General features: G+C 39.7%; 1 protein-coding gene across 2 annotated transcripts in view; it reads left to right on the top strand.

Annotated features, from left to right (window-relative positions):
* TLCD4 (TLC domain containing 4) overlaps positions 1-22,178 on the top strand; it is a 101,135-nt gene that overhangs the window by 1,059 nt on the left and 77,898 nt on the right. The window lies entirely within an intron of this gene.

The raw sequence follows: 22,178 nt of genomic DNA on the forward strand, positions 1-22,178 counted from the left end.
AACGAAGACCCAACACAGCCAAAAATAAAATAACTAAATTTATATATAAAAAAAGAATGCAGCCTCTCAGGGTACAATAGGGAGCTCCTGAATCAGAATCTCCAGGGGAGAGGGCTGAGATCAGCTCCTCTAACCAATGTGTCTATTTCTATCAGCAGGCAAGTTTGGGAGACATTTAGGTACTTTGTAGCATCATTTTCTGGCTAATGGACTTCACATACTTCCTGTATTCTATCAAATCCTCTTAACCCTATATCCTCACAATAACGTTATAAGGTGAATATTATTCCCCTCTTTACAGGTAAAGAAAAGGATTCTATAAAAGTTAAATGATTTGCCTAAGGTTAGCTAGTGGGGAATTCCCTGGCAGTCTAATGGTTAGGACTCGGCGCTTCCACTGCAGGGGGCACAGGTTCCATCCCTGGTCAGGGAACTAAGATCCTGCATGGTGTTAGTAAGTGGTGGAGAAATTTTATAATTGTGGGCTTAGTAGTCAATGCTTCTCAAATTTTGATGGAATCAGAATCCCCTGGGCTTACAAATACGTAGTTGCAAGTCCAGAGGTAGGGCCTCTGGCGCGGTATGAAAAACAGTTTAAGAATATTACAAAAGATGTAGTTTTATTTCATCTGCCCACTCTGCCATTCCCAGCAATGGCTTCAGCCTAAGACTCTCTCCCATCATACTTTTAGAAGAAGACATTAGTTGTCTCAGAAATTTACATCCAGGCAGGGCAGTCTCCAGATTTCAAGAGGTTATCTTGTCCTTGGATCTTTTTTTTAAGAGTGAGGAAACCTTTTCCAGAACCTCCCACAGCAGACTTTCACTCCTTTTGGCCAAATTTTATCACTTGCCCCTTCATAAAAGGAATGAGACCACAAATCTGGCTGAGGTAGGGTGGAGGATGACATACAACTCACCTGTGGTACCTGGCTGTTTGGTGGAGGGTGGGTACTGAACAAAACAGGCATTCTCCTGGAGAGGAGGATGTTGGGGGAGGGTGGAGGAAAGATCATTGCTGGGTAGGCAAATAATAGTGTTTGGATTGCTGCAAAGGTAATGCATCTGAGCTGGTGTTGTAAACTGACACAGGCAATGCAGATGTTTGGCATATTAATAATGTTAGTCTCTAGGCCCCAAAAGATACCCCTGCATTCCCTAGTACCCATCCCCTCACTACTGTCATTACCTGCGTCTGTACGAAATAGCAGTTTGACCACACTTCGTTGTAGATGGAATGAATGGGGAGTGATCAAGCATTTTAGTGGCTGCCAGTAAATGCAGAGAGTCAAAGAGGGTGGAATAGCAGACATCGTTCGGAGTTATTGGTTGAGTTATTTTGAATTAAGTCTAGGATCAAACTGTTCAGTGTTCCTGACAAGGAAGTTGAGGACTGCAGGGAGGAGCTGGGTGGCAGGTGGAGACAGGAACACAGTTGGGAACTCCTGAACACAATAAATCAGGAGTGTTTTATTCACCCACAAATTGCTGGGTGAGCTGAGTCCTGGGCTGTGACAGGCACGGAATATAATTAAGAGGTGAATAATATGTACTGGATTAATCAGAAAAGGCAGGACTGAACAGGACGAAGCAACTAAAATTTCTCTTGGGGAGGTAAGTTGCACAGACAGTGCAGCTAACAAATGTACAGAGTTAAATTATACTGTGTGAAAAGCATGAAAATGTATTAATAATGGATAAACTGAATAATAGTATTGAGCCATACCAATCGTAAGTAAAGTCTGCCTGAGAAGTGATTTTTATTATCTTCTTAAATCAATTTTCTGAAGTTTCTGTGACAAGTATTATTCATGAATATTTTTAAAATTAAGATTATTTTGCACTATTGAATGGAGTTGTACTTGTTAATTTAGTCAGCATATTTAATGAGCACCTGCTATGTGCTAGATTTAGGTGCAGGGGATCTTGTATGACAGTAGTAGTCCAGACTAAAACCTTAGACGAGGAAGATGACAGTGGAAGGTAGAAGAGGGTAGATTTGAGATATATTTTATGGATAGAGTCAGTAAGACTCGTTGACGGATTAGATATTGGGAATCAAAGTGGCTCTTAGATTTTTGGCTTCAAAACTGGCTGGATGGTGTCATTTGCTCAGACTAGACAGACAGGAAGAGAAACAAGGTTTTGTGAGCAGAGAAAGGGGAGGAGATGATGAAAGTGAAGTGTTCTGTTTTGGATATTAGTTTGAATAACCTGTTAAACATCCAAGTAGTTGTGTCAAATAGGCAGTTTATGTATAAATCTGAAGTGTGTGTTAGAGCTAGAGGTATAAATTTAGAATTCAGCATATAGATGGTATTTAAAGCCATGGGACTGGGTGAGATCACCTGGGGAGGGAATTTAGGTCAGTCCTGTCCAACAGAAGTTTCTGCAATGATGGAAATGTTTTGTGTCCATGTTGTCCACTAGACACATGGCCTGCTGAGCACTTGAAATGTGGCTAGTGCTATGGAGGAACTGAATTTTAATTTTATTTCATTTACATTATTTTAAATTTAAATACACTGGCATTAGCCAATGGCTAATGTATTGGATAGCTTAGGATAGAGAAGAGTCTGGGGTCATTAATATTTAGAGGTCTAGTCAAGAAGACTGGGCCAGCGAAGAAGATGGAGAAGAAAAAGCCAGGAAGATAGGAGGAGAATCAGGAGATAATGGTGTCCACAAAAACCACAGGAGGAAAATGATTCAAGAATGGGAGTGCAGTTAGCTATGTCATATGCTGCTGATACGTGGCATTAGGTGACTTGGGAACAAATTAGTCACTGGGGAACTAAACAGGAGCAGCATTACCATGGAAGGGTGGTTGTGGAAGGCAGATAGAAATGGGCAGAGGAGAGAATGGGAGATGAAGAGAAGCAGTGTCTGTAGACAGTCATTTCAAGTTTTTCTTTGGAGGGGAATGGAAAAATTGGATGGAAAATATGGGAGAATTTGTAATCAAGGAAACATTTTTTTTTAAGATAGGAGTTAACTGACATATTTATTTGATGTTAAAAATGATCCAATAAAGGGAAATTGATTTAGGTGAGAAAAAAACATTTATCTTAAACATGAAAAGAGTTGGAATCTTGAGCACAAGGGGAGCAGTTGGGCTTTGATAGGAGGGACCCTTATTCCACGGTAACAGAATGGAGGGCAGGGTTATGGATGCAGGTCCTGGGAGGTTTGTAGAATTGGCAGTGAATAGATAAGGGTGTGGAGACTGGGGGTACAGAAGAGTATGAGACGCTCAAGAAGAAAGAAGGTATGAAGTAATCACCTTGAAGAGTAATTGGCATACTCACCAGGATCAGCCTAGGATTTCGGGGCAGATTGGTATGCCCATTTGTAGCTTGTGATAACAAATATAGAGAGAAACCAGTCGGCGTGATTTTATGTCTTTTCCCCCCACTGGAAAAGGCAGACAGTTGGCTTTAACCACAGTTAGATTTTTGACAGCTGACTACATAAGAGAGAAGGTTCTTTTCAAGGGAGTGAGGTCCATGGAATTTCCTCTTGACATAGTGGAAAGTGAAGACAGGGGAGTGGAGGTGGGACAGTGGATGAATCGTGGAAGAGTATAAGGCCAGTGGACTGGAGGCCTAAAGAAAGTTGAAAACTTGCAATGAAAAACTAGAGTCAGTGAACTATAGATATAAGAGGTGGTGATCAGAGAGTGGGATGCTTGAAGTAAATATTGTGTTATTGCTGGTGGTAGTATTTAGGGTATGACAATAGGAATGGATGAAAAAGATCATTAGGGGTCACTAAGGGGTAGAGAGGAAGAAAATGAGCTAGGAACTCAAGTCTTCAAAGAGAGGTTGAAAGATGACAGCAACCAAAGAGAGCATTGATTATAAGCTAGATAGGTTCCATTTGTCCTTCCAGATCCATGTTTCTCCACCCCACTCAGTGCCATGGGAGCCCAAACCTGGATTAAATCAACGGGGGTTTCCTTGCTCTCTGGTTCTGGTTGGGTTTGGCCAAGGGGGATCCTCAGCAAATTGGATGGAGAGAGGCTGTGCCCCTGAACTGAAGATTTCTGCTCTTCAGTGTGGCCTTCTCTACACATCTCTCTCCTTCTGGGTCCCAGAGCTCCCTTTCCTTGTTCCCTCAGGCTAGGGGTGGTAACAGTTCCGTTGTTACTAACCCTGAGTCACTGTATGATCCCTTGTGCCTTCCCTACCTCATTCACACCTTTGTAAATACAGTTGACCCTTGAATCGCACGAGGTTGAACTCTGGGCATCCACTTACACATGAAGTTTTTTCGATAGTAAATACTTCAGGACTACATGATCTGTGGTTGGTTGAATTTGTGGATGCAGGAACCGTGGATGGAACCACAGATACGGAGGAACCATGGATATGGAGGGCCGACTATAAATGATGCTAGGATTCTCCACTGCACAGAAGGTTGGCACCTCCAACCCCTGAGTTGTTCAAGGGTCAGCTGCAGTCCCTTTAGTAAATCATCCTCAAATTAACCTAATGCACGTGTGCCATCTGTATCCCGTTAGGGATGCTGATACAGGGTGGTACAACTGCATGACCAGAACTTCAAAGGAGCTGGGGTTTTGGAAAGAAGAAGGAGAAAGCTACAAGTGGTTTGGAAGCAGTGATAGGGGTCAAGAGAGGTACTTTCCCCGCCTCCCATGGGGGTGTGAGAATCAAATGGCCACTATTTGAGAAACATATTGAGGAAATGTGGGAGAGCAAGGGTTCAGCTTATGCAGCAAAGTGGAGAAGACATTCAGAAAGAAGTTGAAGATATAGAGGAAGTTTGCAGATACAGATCAGGAGGTCCAGAGGTGCAGTGAAAGTGTTTGGAAAGATGGTGAGGAATGCGAGTTGGGGCAGATTGGGGCATTTACAAGTAACTACAGAGATAAGAATCAGGATGATACTGGCTCATCTGGGAGCCTTCTGGGGATTGAAGTAAACAGGGGTGAGGGCAGGCTCTCAGTTCAGTTCCATTAGTACCTGTTATGTGCTACACCCAGGGTCGGGGCAGGGACAGTGGTAAGGCAGTTGACAGTTAACACCCAAGCAGTGATTTAACAGTGATCCTGGCTATATGAACTGTGTACCTCTTACCAGAGCCTCCTAAAGCAAAGTCACCTTCTCACGCTCTCATGGGCTGCCTGGGAGGGTGGGCTGCTAGGAAGCCTGGCAGCTAGGCTGTTCCCACCAGAGTTCAACAATCTTCAGTCCTAAGGAGCGTGGTAAAGAAAAGTGAAGCTTTTCTGCAAGAGCCAGGGAGACCCACTTTGATCAGCATCATGTTTGCCCATGATAAGGTAGGATAAAGTTGGAAGGGAGTTCTTCGTCTGGGCCAGAGACAGAGCTGTGGCCACCAGGACTGATGGTTGTATGCTTTAACATTAAAGATCTTCTGGAAGGTTGGGTAGGATGGGTGACAGAAATTGTGCCAGTAGAACCCAAATATCTGAATTATAGCCAAGACTTTTTTTTCCTTGTCAAGTATACTTTATATATATTTAAGTCAAGACCTTTTCCTGGTTGAAGCCACTTCCTAGGACTCCTTGAATACTAACCCTTGAAGGCCATTATATAATCCTTAACCGGCATTTTACTGTGTGCTTACTATATGCTAAGCACTGAGAACATGATTTAACTTATCTAATGCTCACAACACCCCCATGTGGTAGGCATTATGATGATCCCCATTTTGCCAATAACAGAGAGATCCCATCATTTGCTCCGAGTCACAAAGCTAGGACTCGGTAGTCAGGATTCAGAAAAGCTCCCTACAGTATCATTAAATGTATTTATTGTATATTTACACCAGCTTTTGTGCTATATATTAAAGAAAGAAAGATAGAAATATAGTATCATTTACTATGCCCAACTTTTCATTTATAAAATTAGAACTAAATAGGAGGGAGAGGATTTTGAAAAGTGGCTCTTTCACAAGCCAGTCAAGAATTGCTCTTCTGTTTTCTAGCTTTTTCTCCAAGTACATTAAAAAAGGATACTAGATTAGACAGATAGATAGATAGATAGACATATGTATGCCTCTCTCTCTCTCCCTCCATATAGTTTATATAAATATATACATATACATATAAATATATATATATATCTTGATTCAAGCCTTGTTTAAGATGAATTTACAGTGAAATTACTAGACATGCTAATTTTGTTCTTTCACTTTATGTCCATTTATCTCAGATAAACCTTTCCAGATATGTTTATAAATCCCTTGCCCTAGCCTTGTGCACCCAAAATGCCTCATCAGTTCCAAATTTAACAAGACATTAAAATCTTATTTAAATCTACATTCCCAAACTATCACAGTAAGTGTCATACCAACTTATACCATTTACTAATGACAAACACAATAAAAGTAGCTTCTTTAATTTTCAAAGTTACCATATTTTCAGTTTTAGACTTATAAAGAAACAATTCTATTTCTGCACGTAACACCGCTTGTCTTTGAAATCTGTTGAATTAATGTTCTGCTCATCCCAACCCTCTCTCCCCACCAAAGCCTCTGCCCAACACCTCCATCAAGTCCATCTTTTCTTCTTCATTGTACATCTGCCCTTTTTTCTGTTTTTCTCAAGTTCTTTTCTGCTTCCGTAGAGCTTTTTGTCCTTGATAGAAACACACAAATTATGTCTTCACTCTTGTCTGACTATACATTATTCCTTAACTGTATATGAAAAAAAATAAATTTATATACACAATCAAACATGCAGTCTACCGTTTAGTAGGCATTTATGTAGTTTCTCAACTACCTCTCAGAACCGTCCTATGAACTTAAGTACTATTATTATCCCCATTTTGTAGGTGAGGAAATTAAGGCCTTAACCATGCTAAGTCTACACTGCTGGTGCTCTGATTTGACTTCCTATGGATGTACTGTGGCCAGCTAGTGGCTTCAGGGAATATAGTGATGTTACTTAGGGAAGGTAATTAATGCAGAAAATATGTTACGTTAAGAAGAAGGGGATAAGAAGAATGAAATTTACAGATGTGCCACCTAAAGCTTAGTGTTATTTTCTCTTGGAAATTTTGTAAAAATATTATATGAATATACTTTACAACAGCAGATATGTAGCTCTTGCTGTGCTCTTTAACCTGGTTTCTTCTCTGCGTCTCCATGATTTATTTAATATACTGTTCATCTTTCTTTTTTTTTTTTTTAATAAATTTATTTATTTATTTTTGGCTGTGTTGGGTCTTCGTTTCTGTGCGAGGGCTTTCTCTAGTTGTGGCAAGAAGGGGCTGCTCTTCATCGCGGTGCGCGGGCCTCTCACTGTCGCGGCCTCTCTTGCTGCGGAGCACAGGCTCCAGACGCGCAGGCTCAGTAGTTGTGGCTCACGGGCCCAGTTGCTCCACGGCATGTGGGATCTTCCGGGACCAGGGCTCGAACCCGTGTCCCCTGCATTGGCAGGCAGACTCTCAACCACTGCGCCACCAGGGAAGCCCTGTTCATCTTTCATCTATATTAGGTGCCCTATTCATTGTGAATTCCTTCTGAATTTGTTACAAACAGGCTTGACAATTTACTGAAAAACCTTTTTTGGATAGAAATTTCAAATTACTTAGCTATTTCCCAAACTTAAGATTCCCTTCTCCACACCAGTGCTCCAGTGGGGTCTTTGCTGGTTATATTTGTTTTGGAATAAGTTAAAAGATAACTTAAATGAACCTGAGAAAGTCTTAACACTTTGTAATACTTTATTAATGTTTACCTAGGGAACTGTGGAATAACTGTGTCTTAACTTAGAAATTTAAAAGAATCTCTAAATTTCCCTTTCTGAAAAGATGCTATGAACTAAACAAAAACTTTATGGTCAGTTTCCTCCATCAATAATGCCTTCTCTCCTGAATCTTTAACTATCGACTCTCATTGTATCTTTGCCCTTAGCCTATAAAGTTCAAGTCTCTCCCATTAAAAAATAAAAGCACAATCAATAAAACCCTCCCTCAGTCAGCCTGGCTCAGCATAACTCCTTTAAACTACCAGTCAGACACAGCCCAACCACATTAAAATGGCACTCCAGCCTTTAACCACACCATTTATCCCTTTGCCAGAGTGTTTTTCCACTCCCAGTCTATTTTTAAGCAACTGGGCTATTTCGTGGAACTGAAGCCTTCTGGTGTGCACAGAGCAAAGTTATTTTTCTGATGTTGAGGGGCAGTCATCCTGAACGTGTAGCCAGGCAGCCTGTTTTTGGTGAACTCCAAGCATATGTAGGCTCCTCTCAGCATATGGAAGAAGCATGGCCCTCCCAGCGCTCCAGAAGTCAGGTATGGATTGACACAGGCCTTGCCCTAGAATAACACTGTCCTATGCATACTGGTTACCTCTATAATATACTTGACCCAAAGAGTTTCTGAGTGTCTGAGAGCTTGGTTGAATTAGTACTTGTTCACGATGCACGTTAGGTATATGCTGGGCAGCTAGAACTGTGGACCACCCTAGTCCCTAGGACCCAATGCCCCAACTCTGCTCCCGGAGGCTGGTTCTCATCCTAGTCCACGTGCCAGTGGAACTAGTTATACCTAGTTGCCATCTTATCTCTTCTTTCCTAAAAAGTCAGTGTTCTTAAAGACTAGTCCATGCTTGCTGTCATGTTTTGCTTTGTCCATTTTCACTCCTTAATTCACTGACATTTAGCTTCTGCCATAATTATTCACCAGTAACTGCTAGATTTTCAAATCCAAAGAACATTTCCTTTTCTAGTTTTTCCTTGTCTTCTCTCAGGCAATTGAAATTTTTCTCCTGTTGACTTTCATTACTCCATTTTCTTCCTATTCTCCTCATATCACTATTATTCTACCTTCATATTCTTCCGGGGTCCCTTTTTCTCTGTCTAATTCCCTTAAAATAAATTTTAAAAACCTTTTTATTTAAAAAACATATTCAGAAAAGAACTGGAAATAATAAAATGGAAACTTGGGTACCCACCAACTAGATTTTGCCTTCCTTCCTTCCTTCCTTCCTTCCTTCCTTTCCTTCCTTCCTTTTTCAGACTATCATTTTCTTTCTAAGAAACAAAATGCTTATTTATCCACTGCCCCTCCCCCCCACTTTGGCTTTATATTTCTGAGGTTTCTTAACCTTGGCTATCTTTTCTCCCAGGTCAATCGTTGTCATAATAAAATCCATTCTCTTCTTTCTGGTCACATGTTCACTCAACTGGAGATTACATTTCTTATCCTCTTTTGCAGCTAGGTATGATTTTGTGGTTAGGTTCTTGCCAGTGGAATATAACTAGAAGTGATGGGTGCAACTTTTGCCTTACCCTTTTAAAAGAAGATGGCTTGTCTTGGACTGCTTTCTGTCTCCTCCATAGACATGTCTGTGACCAGCTGCAGCCATGAAGATGACGAATACATGGTAGGAGAGGATGTAATAACAGATAGAAGGAATCTGGGTCCTGAATGACCTCATAGAACAGAGTGCCCTGTCAGTCTAGGCCCAACTATGATATGAGCAGGAAAGAAACTTCCATTTTCTTTATGTCACTGATTTCTGGGGTCTCTTTATTACAGCAATATAGCATTTACTCTAATACAAAAATTAATACCTGGAAATAGGGAACTTCTAATAGAATCTTAAAACATATAGCATTACCTTAACAGTCAGACAATTGGCAGTGAGGAAACAGATCTTACAGGCTGGAAAACTGATGATCCTTGTAATACCATTGCAAAACATTGTAGAAATTTCTCCTACTCAACTTGGAAGCCTGACCATGTTCCGTCTATGGCTGAATTTTAGGGGAAGCATTTGGGGAGAACCAGAATATAAAAGTGTGATGGTTGCTCCTCGCTGAATTTAGCAAGATTTTTTGAGAAAGAAATGAGCTCACATAAGAAATGAGGGGTTTGCAAGCAGAAATGGAAGGAAATAAAGGGTATAGAAAATTGGGGCCTCACAGGGTTGGAAAATCCAACTATTTCTGTAGCCCAAACAGGAGGTAAAAGACTGTTTTTCAGAGACTTTCTTAAAGCCCTTCCATTAAGATTCCTCAGACAAAGAAAGGAATATAGCCTTCCAGCAAAGATCAGATTAAGGATGTTACCCTCACTTATTTTGTAAGATTACGTCAAATTAGGCACCATTAAAACAATGAAAAGAGGAATGGGTAGAGCATAGAAACTACAGAATAAGCTAGTTTAAGAGCCAGATCCAGAAAAGAACTTTGGTACCATTTCTGGCACATAGACTGGAGATGAATAGTACAAAAGCCTGTGAAGTTTTTGAGGAAATTGCATTACTAAAGAAACCATAAATCTGACCTGCAAAAGCCATTCATTGTTTGTGTCCTCAGGCAGTCTCCACGAGAGCATAGTCTCCAACATCCTCTTCAATCTTGAACCTGGTGAATGATGGACAAGGTTCACCAGAGGGTGAACCCAGGGGTCTTCAGACATAACAAAAGGCATCCAGAAGGGTTCCTCAGGGAACTTCTTCCATGTCAGGGCAAAAATTTCTGTCTGGAAAGAAAACTATTAAGGATTACTCCTTGCTATATGTTTCCCATTCTTTCGTTTTTCAAATGGAAGTTTTTATTCTATTCCTGATCCACCATTGCATATTGGGTTGAAAGTGGGGATCAAGTAACTATTTTTTGGTTTATATGTCATTGGACTATATGTTGCCACATCTGGACAAGACAGAGAAGGCTGTACTTTCCCCAGAGATGGTAGACCTTGAGCTGGCTATGGAAATGAATAGGCCCACAGATGGTCTCTGTTAGAGAGGGAGGTTGAGACGTATGGGAAGAAGAGTGCACTTAGATATCTGGGTGGTCTGAGGGATTGACTGAATCTCTTTGTTTACCTTTACGTGAACTAATGCAGTCTTCCTGGGTGTTGTGATTTGTTTACTCAGAAACCTATCACCTGCATAATGACAACTTTCAAATTTGTATGTCCCACCAGGATTCTCTTTTATATTCTAGACCTATATTATCCAAATACTGAACACCTCTGCATAGATTTATCACAGGAGAAACCTTAATCGCCACATGTCCAAGACTGAAATGATTTCATATCTCCTTAAACATGTACCTCCTCTGTGATAGATTGCAATAAATGGTCACAACCTCATCCCATCCCTCTACACACGCTCCTTTGCATTGTGACTTTTTGTTCTTCTCATCAAGAAGTGGACTCTAGGTCTCCACTTCCTTGTGTCTGGGCTTGCCTTGTGACTTGCTTTGATCAATAAAATATAGCAGAAGTAATGACGTGGGAATTATGAGCCTAGACCTCAAGAGGCCTTGCAGGCTTTGCTCTCACTCTCTTGGAAAGCTTCTGTCATTATGTGAAGAAACCTGGGCTAGTCTCTTTGGGGATGAGAAGCTACGTGGAGAAAGGTGCCCAGCTGACATCCAGCACCAACCACTAACATGACTGGCAACATAATGTGCAAAGCCCAGTAGGGCCCCTTGTTTCATAATTATTAAGAATTTTAAGACAGCAATAGCAGAACAGTGAACCAAGCACAAGTTGTATGCCCGTGAAGCTGGCCTTGACCGCTAGAGAAACAATTGTGGAGCATCAAGCCCTTGTCAAGCTGCCACAGCTGACTGTCACCACGTGAGTGAGCCCAGGCAAAACCAGCAGAAGAACTTCTCAACCAAGTTCATCCCAAATTGTCGACCCATGTAACTGTCAGCTAATAAACAATTGTCGTTTTAAGCCATGAACTTTGATGATAGTTTGTTTGGGCAGCAATAAATAATTAAGTCATCCTTATAATGTCTTATCCTGGATAATTACAGCCTGAATCAATTAAACTCGCCAACACTTTCAACCTCATCCTATGAGGCTTGAAGAGTTCTTTATGTTATCTGCTTCCCTATGTGTTCTCTCCTTACCCAGAAGTAAGTGTTGTGGAGTCAGACTACTGTGGTTTAAATTCTAAGTCCTCCCATTCTAATTGTGTGCCCTTGGACACATTATTTTACCGTTTTTTGCCTCTATTTCCTTATCTGCAAAACAGAGCTAACCTTGTGTTTTTTAATGAGGGTCTTTGAAATTTGGATGAGTAACATGAACAGCACTTAACACAGTGACTGTGCTCAATAAATGTTAGTTATTACGATCACCTTGGATTTAACACACTAGCCGTGAGATTCAGGATGAAACTTGCAGGAGGACTGCAGAAGACTTCTGGGGTTGTACAGGAATTCAGAGAGGTAAAAAGAACAACAACAACAAGAAATAACAGACATGGTCTGAGAGAAACTATAGAGTAGTATGAGGTTAGAAATGTGATTTCTGGCGTCAAACTTTCTTCCCTCACATCTCAGCTCTGCCATTTGTTCTGTTTCTTTGGCAAGTTACTTAACCTCTTTAAGTCTTAATTTCATCAACTATAAAGTGGGACCAAGGAAAGGAAATCTCTTATAACATTATTGTGAGGCTTGAGTAAGGACTAAATGATTACATCCTATAGGCCTGGCTTATAGAAGTTCTGTGAGCTTGGCATATAGAATACGCCCACCACATGATATTTGAAATGTGAGTGTTGGTCAGAAAGGCAAGCCAAGATCACCTTGAGAGGAGAATTACCAAATATAAAGTGACACTGGGGCTTCCCTGGTGGCGCAGTGGTTGAGAGTCTGCCTGCCAATGCAGGGGACACGGGTTCGAGCCCTGGTCTAGGAAGATCCCACATACCGCGGAGCAACTGGGCCCGTGAGCCACAATTACTGAGCCTGCGCGTCTGGAGCCTGTGCTCCACAACAAGAGAGGCCGCGATAGTGAGAGGCCCGCGCACCACGATGAAGAGTGGCCCCCGCTTGCCACAACTAGAGAAAGCCCTCACACAGAAACGAAGACCCAACACAGCCATAAATAAATTAATTGATTAAAAAAAAAAGTGACACTGTATACAAGACTGTAAGCAGGATATGAGGTAAGAGATTAGGAGCCAAAGAGAGGGTGAACAGATTAAGTTTGGAGATCAAGGCAGAAGTGAAACCATTCAAGACTTTGGTTGCCACATCAGAAAGTCTGGAAGACATATTGCATGTTTCCTAAACCTTTCTGCAAACTATAATGGCAAAGCAGAAAATGCTCTAGGAGCAGATTTTGGATTAGAGGGAACAGTTCAAACAAATCTTAGCTTATTCTCCACCAATTAGCCTTTGAAGGTTCTCTCCATTTTTAGGTTGGTTCTTGTCTTTTCCTTCCTCAACAGTCAAGAACCCATTTATTCAGCAATTATTTATAGAGTACCTTGGAATACAGTGGATGAGTGGCAGACCAATTTCCTGTCCTCACAGAGCCTTGGACTAACAGGAGATTCAGACAATTAAACTAGTAATCTCAGCACTGTGTGAGAATTTAATGTGAAACTTGAAAAACAGATAAGTAGACATCAACTAACCTGGTGAGTGTGGGAGACATGGTGAGTGTGGCTGCAGGGAGAGAAGAATATTCCAAGTAAAAGAACAGCATATGCAAATTTGTGGAAGGAAGAGAACCAGGAATTTGGGGGGAATTCAAAGTAGTTCAATTGTGCTGAAAAATTGAGTTAGGAGCTAGAAATTGCTGGAGAGGAAGCTCTTCTAAGGAATCTGGACTAAGGGCAATGGGAAGCCATTCAAGTGTTTAAGCAGAGGAGTGATATTTAGAAAGAATACCCTGATTATAATATGGAAAACAGAAGGAGCAGGACAGAAAGCCTGCTACCTGAGCTTGTAAAAACGTTTTATTGGAACACAGCCATATCCATTCATTTACATATTGTCTACTGCTGCTTCCAGGCCTTAAGTGCAGAGCTGAGTAACTGACCATCTGGCCCAGAAAGCCTGAAATATTTATGATTTGGTTCTTTAAGAAAATGTTTGCTAATCCCAGGGAGACTACTGTAGTAACCTGGGTAAAACAACATTGCTGTCTTCCCAGCTTTGGGGAAGACTGGAATCCTAGAAAGGCAGTCATTGTCAATAACTGAAGAAATCATAACCTAGATATCAGTTGTGATAATCTGTTGTTTTTCAACTAAATAAGTGTTCTTCCTATGTTTTCTTCTAAGAGTTTTAGAGTAGCCAGTCTTACATTTAGGTCTTTAATCCATTTTGAGTTTATTTTTGTGTTTGGTGTTAGAGAATGTTCTGATTTCATTCTTTTACATGTAGTTGTCTGGTTTTCCCAGCACCACTTATTAAAAAGACTGTCTTTTCTCCGTTGTATATTCTCTCCTCCTTTGTCATAGGTTAATTGATCATAGGTGCATGGGTTTATTTCTGGGCTTTCTATCCTGTTCCATTGATCTATATTTCTCTTTTTGTGCCAATACCATACTGTTTTGATTACTGTTGCTTTGAAGTATAGTCTGAAATCAGGGAGCCTGATTCTTCCAGCTCCATTTCAGGATTGCTTTGGCTATTCGGGGTCTTTTGTGTTTCCATACAAATTTTAAATGTTTTTGTTCTAGTTCTATGAAAAATGCCATTCATAATTTGACAAGGATTGCACTGAATCTGTAGATTGCCTTGGGTAGTATACTCATTTTGACAATATTCATTCTTCCAATCCAAGAACATGGTATATCTTTCCATCTGTTTGTGTCATCTTTGATTTCTCTCACCAGCATTTTATAGTTTTCAGAGCACAGGTCTTTTGTCTCCTCAGGTAGGTTTTTTCCTAGGTATTTTATTCTTTTGCTGCAGTGATAAATGAGATTGTTTCCTTAATTTCTCTTTCAGATCTTTCGCTGTTAGTGTATAGAAATGCAAGAGATTTCTGTGTATTAATTTTGTATCCTGTACTTTACCAAATTCATTGATTAGCTCTAGTAGTTTTCTATGTTTTTAAAATTTTCTTTAGAATGCTGATTGTCATCTTTTTTCCCCCAACATCTTAATTTTTAATTTTGGTATTTTATTTATTTTTTTATACAGCATGTTCTTATTAGTCATCTATTTTATACACATAAGTATATGCATGTCAATCCCAATCTCCCAATTCATCACACCACCACCACCACCCCAGGCCACTTTCCCACCTTGGTGTCCATATGCTTGTTCTCTACGTCTGTGTCTCAACTTCTGCCCTGCAATCCGGTTCATCTGTACCATTTTTCTAGGCTCCACATATATGCCTTAATATACGATATTTATTTTCCACTTTCTGACTTACTTCACTCTGTATGACAGTCTCTAGATCCAGCCACGTCTCAACAAATGACCCAATTTTGTCCCTTTTTATGGCTGAGTAATAGTCTGTTGTACATATGTACCACAACTTCTTTATCCATTTGTCTGTCGATGGGCATTTAGGTTGCTTCCATGACCTGGCTATTGTAAATAGTGCTGCAATGAACATTGCGGTGCATGTGTCTTTTTGAATTATGGTTTTCTCTGGGTATATGCCCAGTAGTGGGGTTGCTGGGTCATATGGTAATTCTATTTTTAGCTTTTTAAGGAACCTCCATACCATTCTCCATAGTGGCTGTATCAACTTACATTCCCACCAACAGTGCAAGAGGGTTCCCTTTTCTCCACAGCCTCTCCAGCATTTGTTGTTTGTAGATTTTCCGATGAGGCCCATTCTAACTGGTGTGAGGTGATACCTCATAGTAGTTTTAGTTTGCACTTCTCTAATAATTAGTGATGTTGAGCAACTTTTCATGTGCCTCTTGGCCTTCTGTATGTCTTCTCTGGAGAAATGTCTATTTAGGTCTTCTGCCCATTTTTGGATTGGGTTGTTTGTTTTTTTCATATTGAGCTGCATGAGCTGTTTATATATTTTGGAGATTAATCCTTTTCCTGTTGATTCGTTTGCAAATGTTTTCTCCCATTATGAGGGCTGTCTTTTTGTCTTGTTTATGGTTTCCTTTGCTGTGCAAAAGCTTTGAAGTTTCATATGGTCCCATTTATTTTTGTTTTTATTTCTATTACTCTAGGAGGTGGATCAAAAAAGATCTTGCTGTGATTTATGTCAAAGAGTGTTCTTCCTATATTTTTCTCTAAGAGTTTTATTGTGTCTGGTCTTACATTTAGGTCTCTAATCCATTTTGAGTTTATTTTTGTGTAAGGTGTTAGGGAGTGTTCTAATTTCATTCTTTTACATGGAGCTGTCCAGTTTTCCAAGCACCACTTATTGAAGAGACTGTATATTCTCAATTGTATATCCTTGCCTCCATTGTCATAGATTAGTTGACCGTAGGTGCGTGGGCTTATCTCTGGGCTTTCTATCTTGTTCTGTTGATCTATGTTTCTGTTTTTGTGCCAGTACCATATTGTCTTGATTCCTGTAGCTTTGTAGTATAGTCTGAAGTCAAGGCGTCTGATTCCTCCAGCTCTGTTTTTTCCCATAAGACTGCTTTGGATATTTGGAGGCTTTTGCATCGCCACACAAATTGTAAGTTTTTTTGTTCTAGCTCTGTAAAAAATGCCATTGGTAATTTGATAGGGATTGCATTGAATCTGTAGATTGCTTTGGGTAGTAGAGTCATTTTCACAATATTGATTCTTCCAATCCAAGAACATGGTATATCTCTCCATATGTTGGTATCATCTTTAATTTCTTTCATCAGTGTCTTGTAGTTTTCTGCATACAGGTCTTTCATCTCCCTAGGTAGGTTTATTCCTAGGTATTTTATTCTTTTTGTTGCAGTGGTAAATGGGAGTGTTTCCTTAATTTCTCTTTCAGATTTTTCATCATTAGTGTATAGGAATGCAAGAGATTTCTGTGCATTAATTTTGTATCCTGCAACTTTACTAAATTCATTGATCCACTCTAGTAGTTTTCTGGTGGCATTTTAAGATTCTCTATGTATAGTATCATGTCATCTGTAAACAGTGACAGTTTTACTTCTTCATTTCCAATTTGGATTCCTTTTATTTCTTTTTCTTCTCTGATTGCCATGGCTAGGACTTCCAAAACCATGTTGAATAACAGTGGTGAGAGTGGACATCCTTGTCTTTTTCCTGATCTTAGAGGAAATGCTTTCAGTTTTTCACCATTGAGAATGATGTTTGCTGTGGGTTTGTTGTATATGGCCTTTATTATGTTGAGGTAGGTTCCCTCTGTGCCCACTTTCTGGAGAGTTTTTATCATAAACGGGTGTTGAATTTTGTCAAAAGCTTTTTCTGCATCTATTGAGATAACCATACGGCTTTTCTTCCTCAACTTCTTAATATGGTGTATCACATCGACTGATTTGTGTGTATTGAAGAATCCTTGCATCCCAGGGGTAAATCCCACTTGATCATGGTGTATGATCCTTTTAATGTCTTGTTGGATTCTGTTTGCTAGTATTTTGTTGAGGATTTTTGCATCTATATTCGTCAGTGATATTGATCTGTAATTTTCTTTTTTTGTAGTATCTTTGTCTGGTTTTGGTATCAGGGTGATTGTGGCCTCGTAGAATGAGTTGGGAGTGTTCCTTCCTCTGCAATTTTTTGGAAGAGTTTGAGAAGGATGGGTGTTAGCTCTTCTCTAAATGTTTGATAGAATTCACCTGTGAAGCCATCTGGTCCTGGACTTTTGTTTGTTGGAAGACTTTTAATCACAGTTTCAATTTCATTACTTGTGATTGGTCTGTTCATATTTTCTATTTCTTCCTGGTTCATTCTTGCAAGGTGATACCTTTCTAAGAATGTGTCCATTTCTTCCAGGTTGTCCATTTTATTGGCATAGAGTTGCTTGTAGTAATCTCTTAGGATGCTTTGTATTTCTGCGGTGTCTGTTGTAACTTCTCCTTTTTCATTTCTAATTTTATTGATTTGAGTCCTCGCCTGCTTTTTCTCGATGAGTCTGGCTAATGGTTTATCAATTTTGTTTATCTTCTCAAAGAACCAGATTTTAGTGTTATCGATCTTTGCTATTGTTTTCTTTGTTTCTGTTTTATTTAGTTATGCTCTGATCTTTATGATTTCTTTCCTTCTACTAACTTTGGGTTTTGTTTGTTCTTCTTTCTCTAGTTCCTTTAGGTGTAAGGTGAGATTGTTTATTTGAGATTTTTCTTGTTTCTTGATGTAGGCTTGTATAGCTATAAACTTCCCTCTTAGAACTGCTTTTGCTGCATCCCATAGGTTTTGGACTGTCGTGTTTTCATTGTCATTTGTGTCTGGGTATGTTTTGCTTTCCTCTTTGACTTCCTCAGTGATCTCTTGGTTATTTAGTAACGTATTGTTTAGCCTCCATGTGTTTGTGTTTTTTTCCCTGCAATTCATTTCCAATCTCATAGCCTTGTGGTCAGAAAAGATGCTTGATACGATTTTAATTTTCTTAAATTTACTGAGGCTTGATTTGTGACCCAAGATGTGATCTATCCTGGAGAATGTTTTGTGTGCACTTGAGAAGAAAGTGTAATCTGCTGTTTTGGGGTAAAATGTCCTATAAATATCAATTAAAACTATCCGGTCTATTGTGTTATTTAAAGCTTCTGTTTCCTTATTTATTTTCATTTTGTATTATCTGTCCATTGCTATAAGTGAGGGGTAAAAGTCCCCCACTATTATTGTGTTACTGTCGATTTCCTCTTTTAGAGCTGTTAGCAGTTGCCTTATGTATTGAGGTGCTGCTATGTTGGGTGCATATACATATATATAATTGTTATATCTTCTTCTTGAATTGATCCCTTGATCATTATGTAGTATCCTTCCTTTTCTCTTGTAACATTCTTTATTTTAAAGTCTATTTTATCTGATATGAATATTGCTACTCCAGCTTTCTTTTGATTTCCATTTGCATGGAATATCTTTTTCCATCCCCTCACTTTCAGTCTGTATGTGTCCCTAGGTCTGAAGTGGGTCTCTTGTAGATAGCATATATATGGGTGTTGTTTTTGTATCCATTCAGCAAGCCTGTGTCTTTTGGTTGGAGCATTTAATCCGTTCATGTTTAAGGTAATTATTGATATGTATGTTCCTATGACCATTTTCTTAAGTGTTTTGGGTTTGTTTTGTAGGTCCTTCTCTTGTGTTTCCCACTTAGAGAAGTTCCTTTAGCATTTGTTGTAGAGTTGGTTTGGTGGTGCTGAAATCTCTTACCTTTTGCTTGTCTGTAAAGCTTTTGATTTCTCCATCATATCTGAGTGAGATCCTTGCTGGGTAGAGTAATCTTGGTTGTAGGTTCTTCCCTTTCATCACTTTAAGTATATCATGCCATACCCTTCTGGCTTGTAGAGTTTCTGCTGAGAAATCAGCTGTTAACCTTATGGGAGTTCCCTTGTATGTTATTTGTCATTTTTCCCTTGCTGCTTTCAATAATCTTTCTTTGTTTTTAATTTTTGCCAGTTTGATTACTATGTGTCTTGGCGTGTTTCTCCTTGGGTTTATCCTGTATGGGACTCTCTTCGCTTCCTGGACTTGGGTGGCTATTTCCTTTCTCATGTTAGGGAAGTTTTCAACTATAATCTCTTCAAATATTTTCTCGGGTCCTTTCTCTCTCTCTTCTCCTTCTGGGACCTGTATAATTTTGTTACGATTAATTTTGTCCCTGAGGTCTCTTAGGCTGTCTTCATTTCTTTTCATTCTTTTTTCTTTATTCTGTTCTGCAGCAGTGAATTCCACCATTCTGTCTTCCAGGTCACTTATCCGTTCTTCTGCCTCAGTTATTCTGCTATTGGTTCTTTCTAGTGTAGTTTTCATTTCAGTTATTGTATTGTTCATCTCTGTTTGTTTGTTCTTTAATTCTTCAAGATCTTTCTTAAATATTTCTTGCATCTTCTTGATCTTTGCCTCCATTCTTTTTCTGAGGTCCTGGATCCTCTTCACTATCATTATTCTGAATTCTTTTTCTGGAATGTTGCCTATCTCCACTTCATTTAGTTGTTTTTCTGGGGTTTTATCTTGGTCCTTCACCTGGTACATTAGCTCTAGTAGTTTTCTGGTAGCATCTTTAGGATTTTTATGTATAGTATCATGTTAAGATCGGTTCAAGCCCCTATTACACAACTCTTAAACAAAGTACAGTATCTCCTGAAGTGTTCTGCCAATTTTCTAGACATATACAGTTTTAGCATTATCTTGGGCCCTGCTTCTACTGATGGGTTCATTTTGTGTACTGTATCATTTTTCTAGGTGTGCTGTCTCCATTCTTTTCCTTTTTGATCAAGCAGTGGAACTTGGCCCCATGATTTCTTTACTTACCCCACCAACATCTCCACTCACAATGTGTGTACTATGGGGAGGTGTGATTGTGTAGGGGTAATGGAAGACTAACTGGAGATTTGGAAGACATGAGAGGAGTTGAAGGAATGCAAATAACTTAGAATACTGCACATGAAGAAAAAACATTTTAGGCATATTATGGAGTTACTCTGCCTTCTGTCTCTTTTCTTTCTCTTCTGTCTTCTCTTTTCTCCCCAACTTTTTCCATCCCCCCAAGTGAATTTCTAATGTAGAACAGTCTTTGATTATCCTCTCTCTTGCTGACCCAAGTTCTCAAGCACTCCGTGTCTACTCATAGCAACTCATCAAAGTATTTCCCTCTGAGAAGAATTCTGGTGCCAGCTGTTGAGAGAATTGGTTTAACTTCACTACAGTAGCAAGGTTCCTTGGAACCAGGGTAGGGTTCTGAGGATAGGTTTCGATCAGATGAAGTGTAATCTTACTCATCGAGGAAAGGAAGGAGTACAAATTTGGGGGAGGAGAGTAATGAAGTAGGGAAACCAAGATCACTTCCAAAGAGTAGTGTAAATATCAGACCCAAGGGATGAGTGAGAGGTTGTAAGTAAAAGAGGAGGCCAGGAATCTAGAATAAAGGAAATCAGCCCAAAGAACTGTATTGTAGATACAGACTGTACAGCTTGACTCCTTGTGAAGGGAGACTGTGTTTTAACTATTTTTATGTATGCAACACTTAATATAGTGTTGGACACAAGAAATGTTTGATAAACTGAACCCTCAACCTCATGCCATTCCTGAAATCTGGTTCTCTTTGTGCTCCTGGGACTTTGCTGTTCTTATACAGGTGAATTTACTATGTCTGAAAAAGTCAAGCAGTATTGATTTTATTTCTAAACGACCCAGATAAAAGCACACCACTAAGTGTATTTAACATGTTCTTCCTTCAAAAATACCTAAACTAGGTCTCAAGATATCTGTCTCACAACAAAAATGGCAATAAACAACTGTTAATACAAGCACCATCATTTATTGAATGCCTACTAGATCTAAAGTACAGTCAGGTGTTTACCTATGTTCTTTCATTTACACCTCATAATGACTGTATTATATTCATTTTACAGATGAGGAGACTCTGGCTCAAAGAGGTTCTCTTTCCTTAGGTCGTGATAAGTGGCATGGTGACTGGCTTCAAAACTCTTGATCTCAATAATACTAGCCTTTGCTGCTTCATAACTCGTTGCCCTGCCTCCAATCTAAACCTTTGTTTGCTTTATTCCCTTGCTTAAAGTCATCCATTGTTTCCTCATTTGCTCCTGAGCAGAGTCTGCAATATTTAGTGTGAGATAATTTATTTTTCACAATCCCTGAAATGATCTTTAGGGGCTTCATCTCCTATTGCTGTTTCTATATATGCATATTGAGTTTCAAACATTTTTGGTTCCTGGGGACATGCCACGCTCCTCCATGCCTCCAAGGTTTTGCTCTTTCTCCTTCTTTCTGGAGTGCTCTTCCTCCCCAACTTGCCTGGGCTTTAAAACCAGGAACCCAGGGGACTTACCTGGTGGTGCAGTGGTTAAGAATCCGCCTGCCAGTGCAGGGGACACAGGTTCGATCCCTGGTCCGGGAAGATCCCACATGCCGCAGAGCAACTAAGCCCGTGCGCCACAACTACTGAGCCTGCTCTCTAGAGCCCACGAGCCACAACTACTGAAGCTCGCATGCCACAACTACTGAAGCCCATGAGCCTAGAGCCCATGCTCCAAAACAAGAGAAGCCATCACAATGAGAAGCCCTCACAATGCAACAAAGACCCAACACAGCCAAAACTAAATTTAAAAAAATAAAATAAATTTATTTTTAAAAAAAGAATGTGAATTGTAAAAATATATATATTAAAACAAACAAACAAACAAAAAATACCCAGGAGCCCAGTTGCCAATCAGTTTTTCCTGGAAGTTTTCATAGTCTCTCTGGGTTTTGATTCTCTTATTAGTAAATGGAGATGATATTTCCTACATTTTGGAAATAGGTTATCTGGGATGAATTGTGGCTTTGCCACTCACCGGCTGCATCATCTTGGGAAAGTTGCTTGATT

The sequence above is a fragment of the Delphinus delphis genome, chromosome 1, assembly GCF_949987515.2.
Source record: "Delphinus delphis chromosome 1, mDelDel1.2, whole genome shotgun sequence".
NCBI lineage: Eukaryota > Metazoa > Chordata > Mammalia > Artiodactyla > Delphinidae > Delphinus > Delphinus delphis.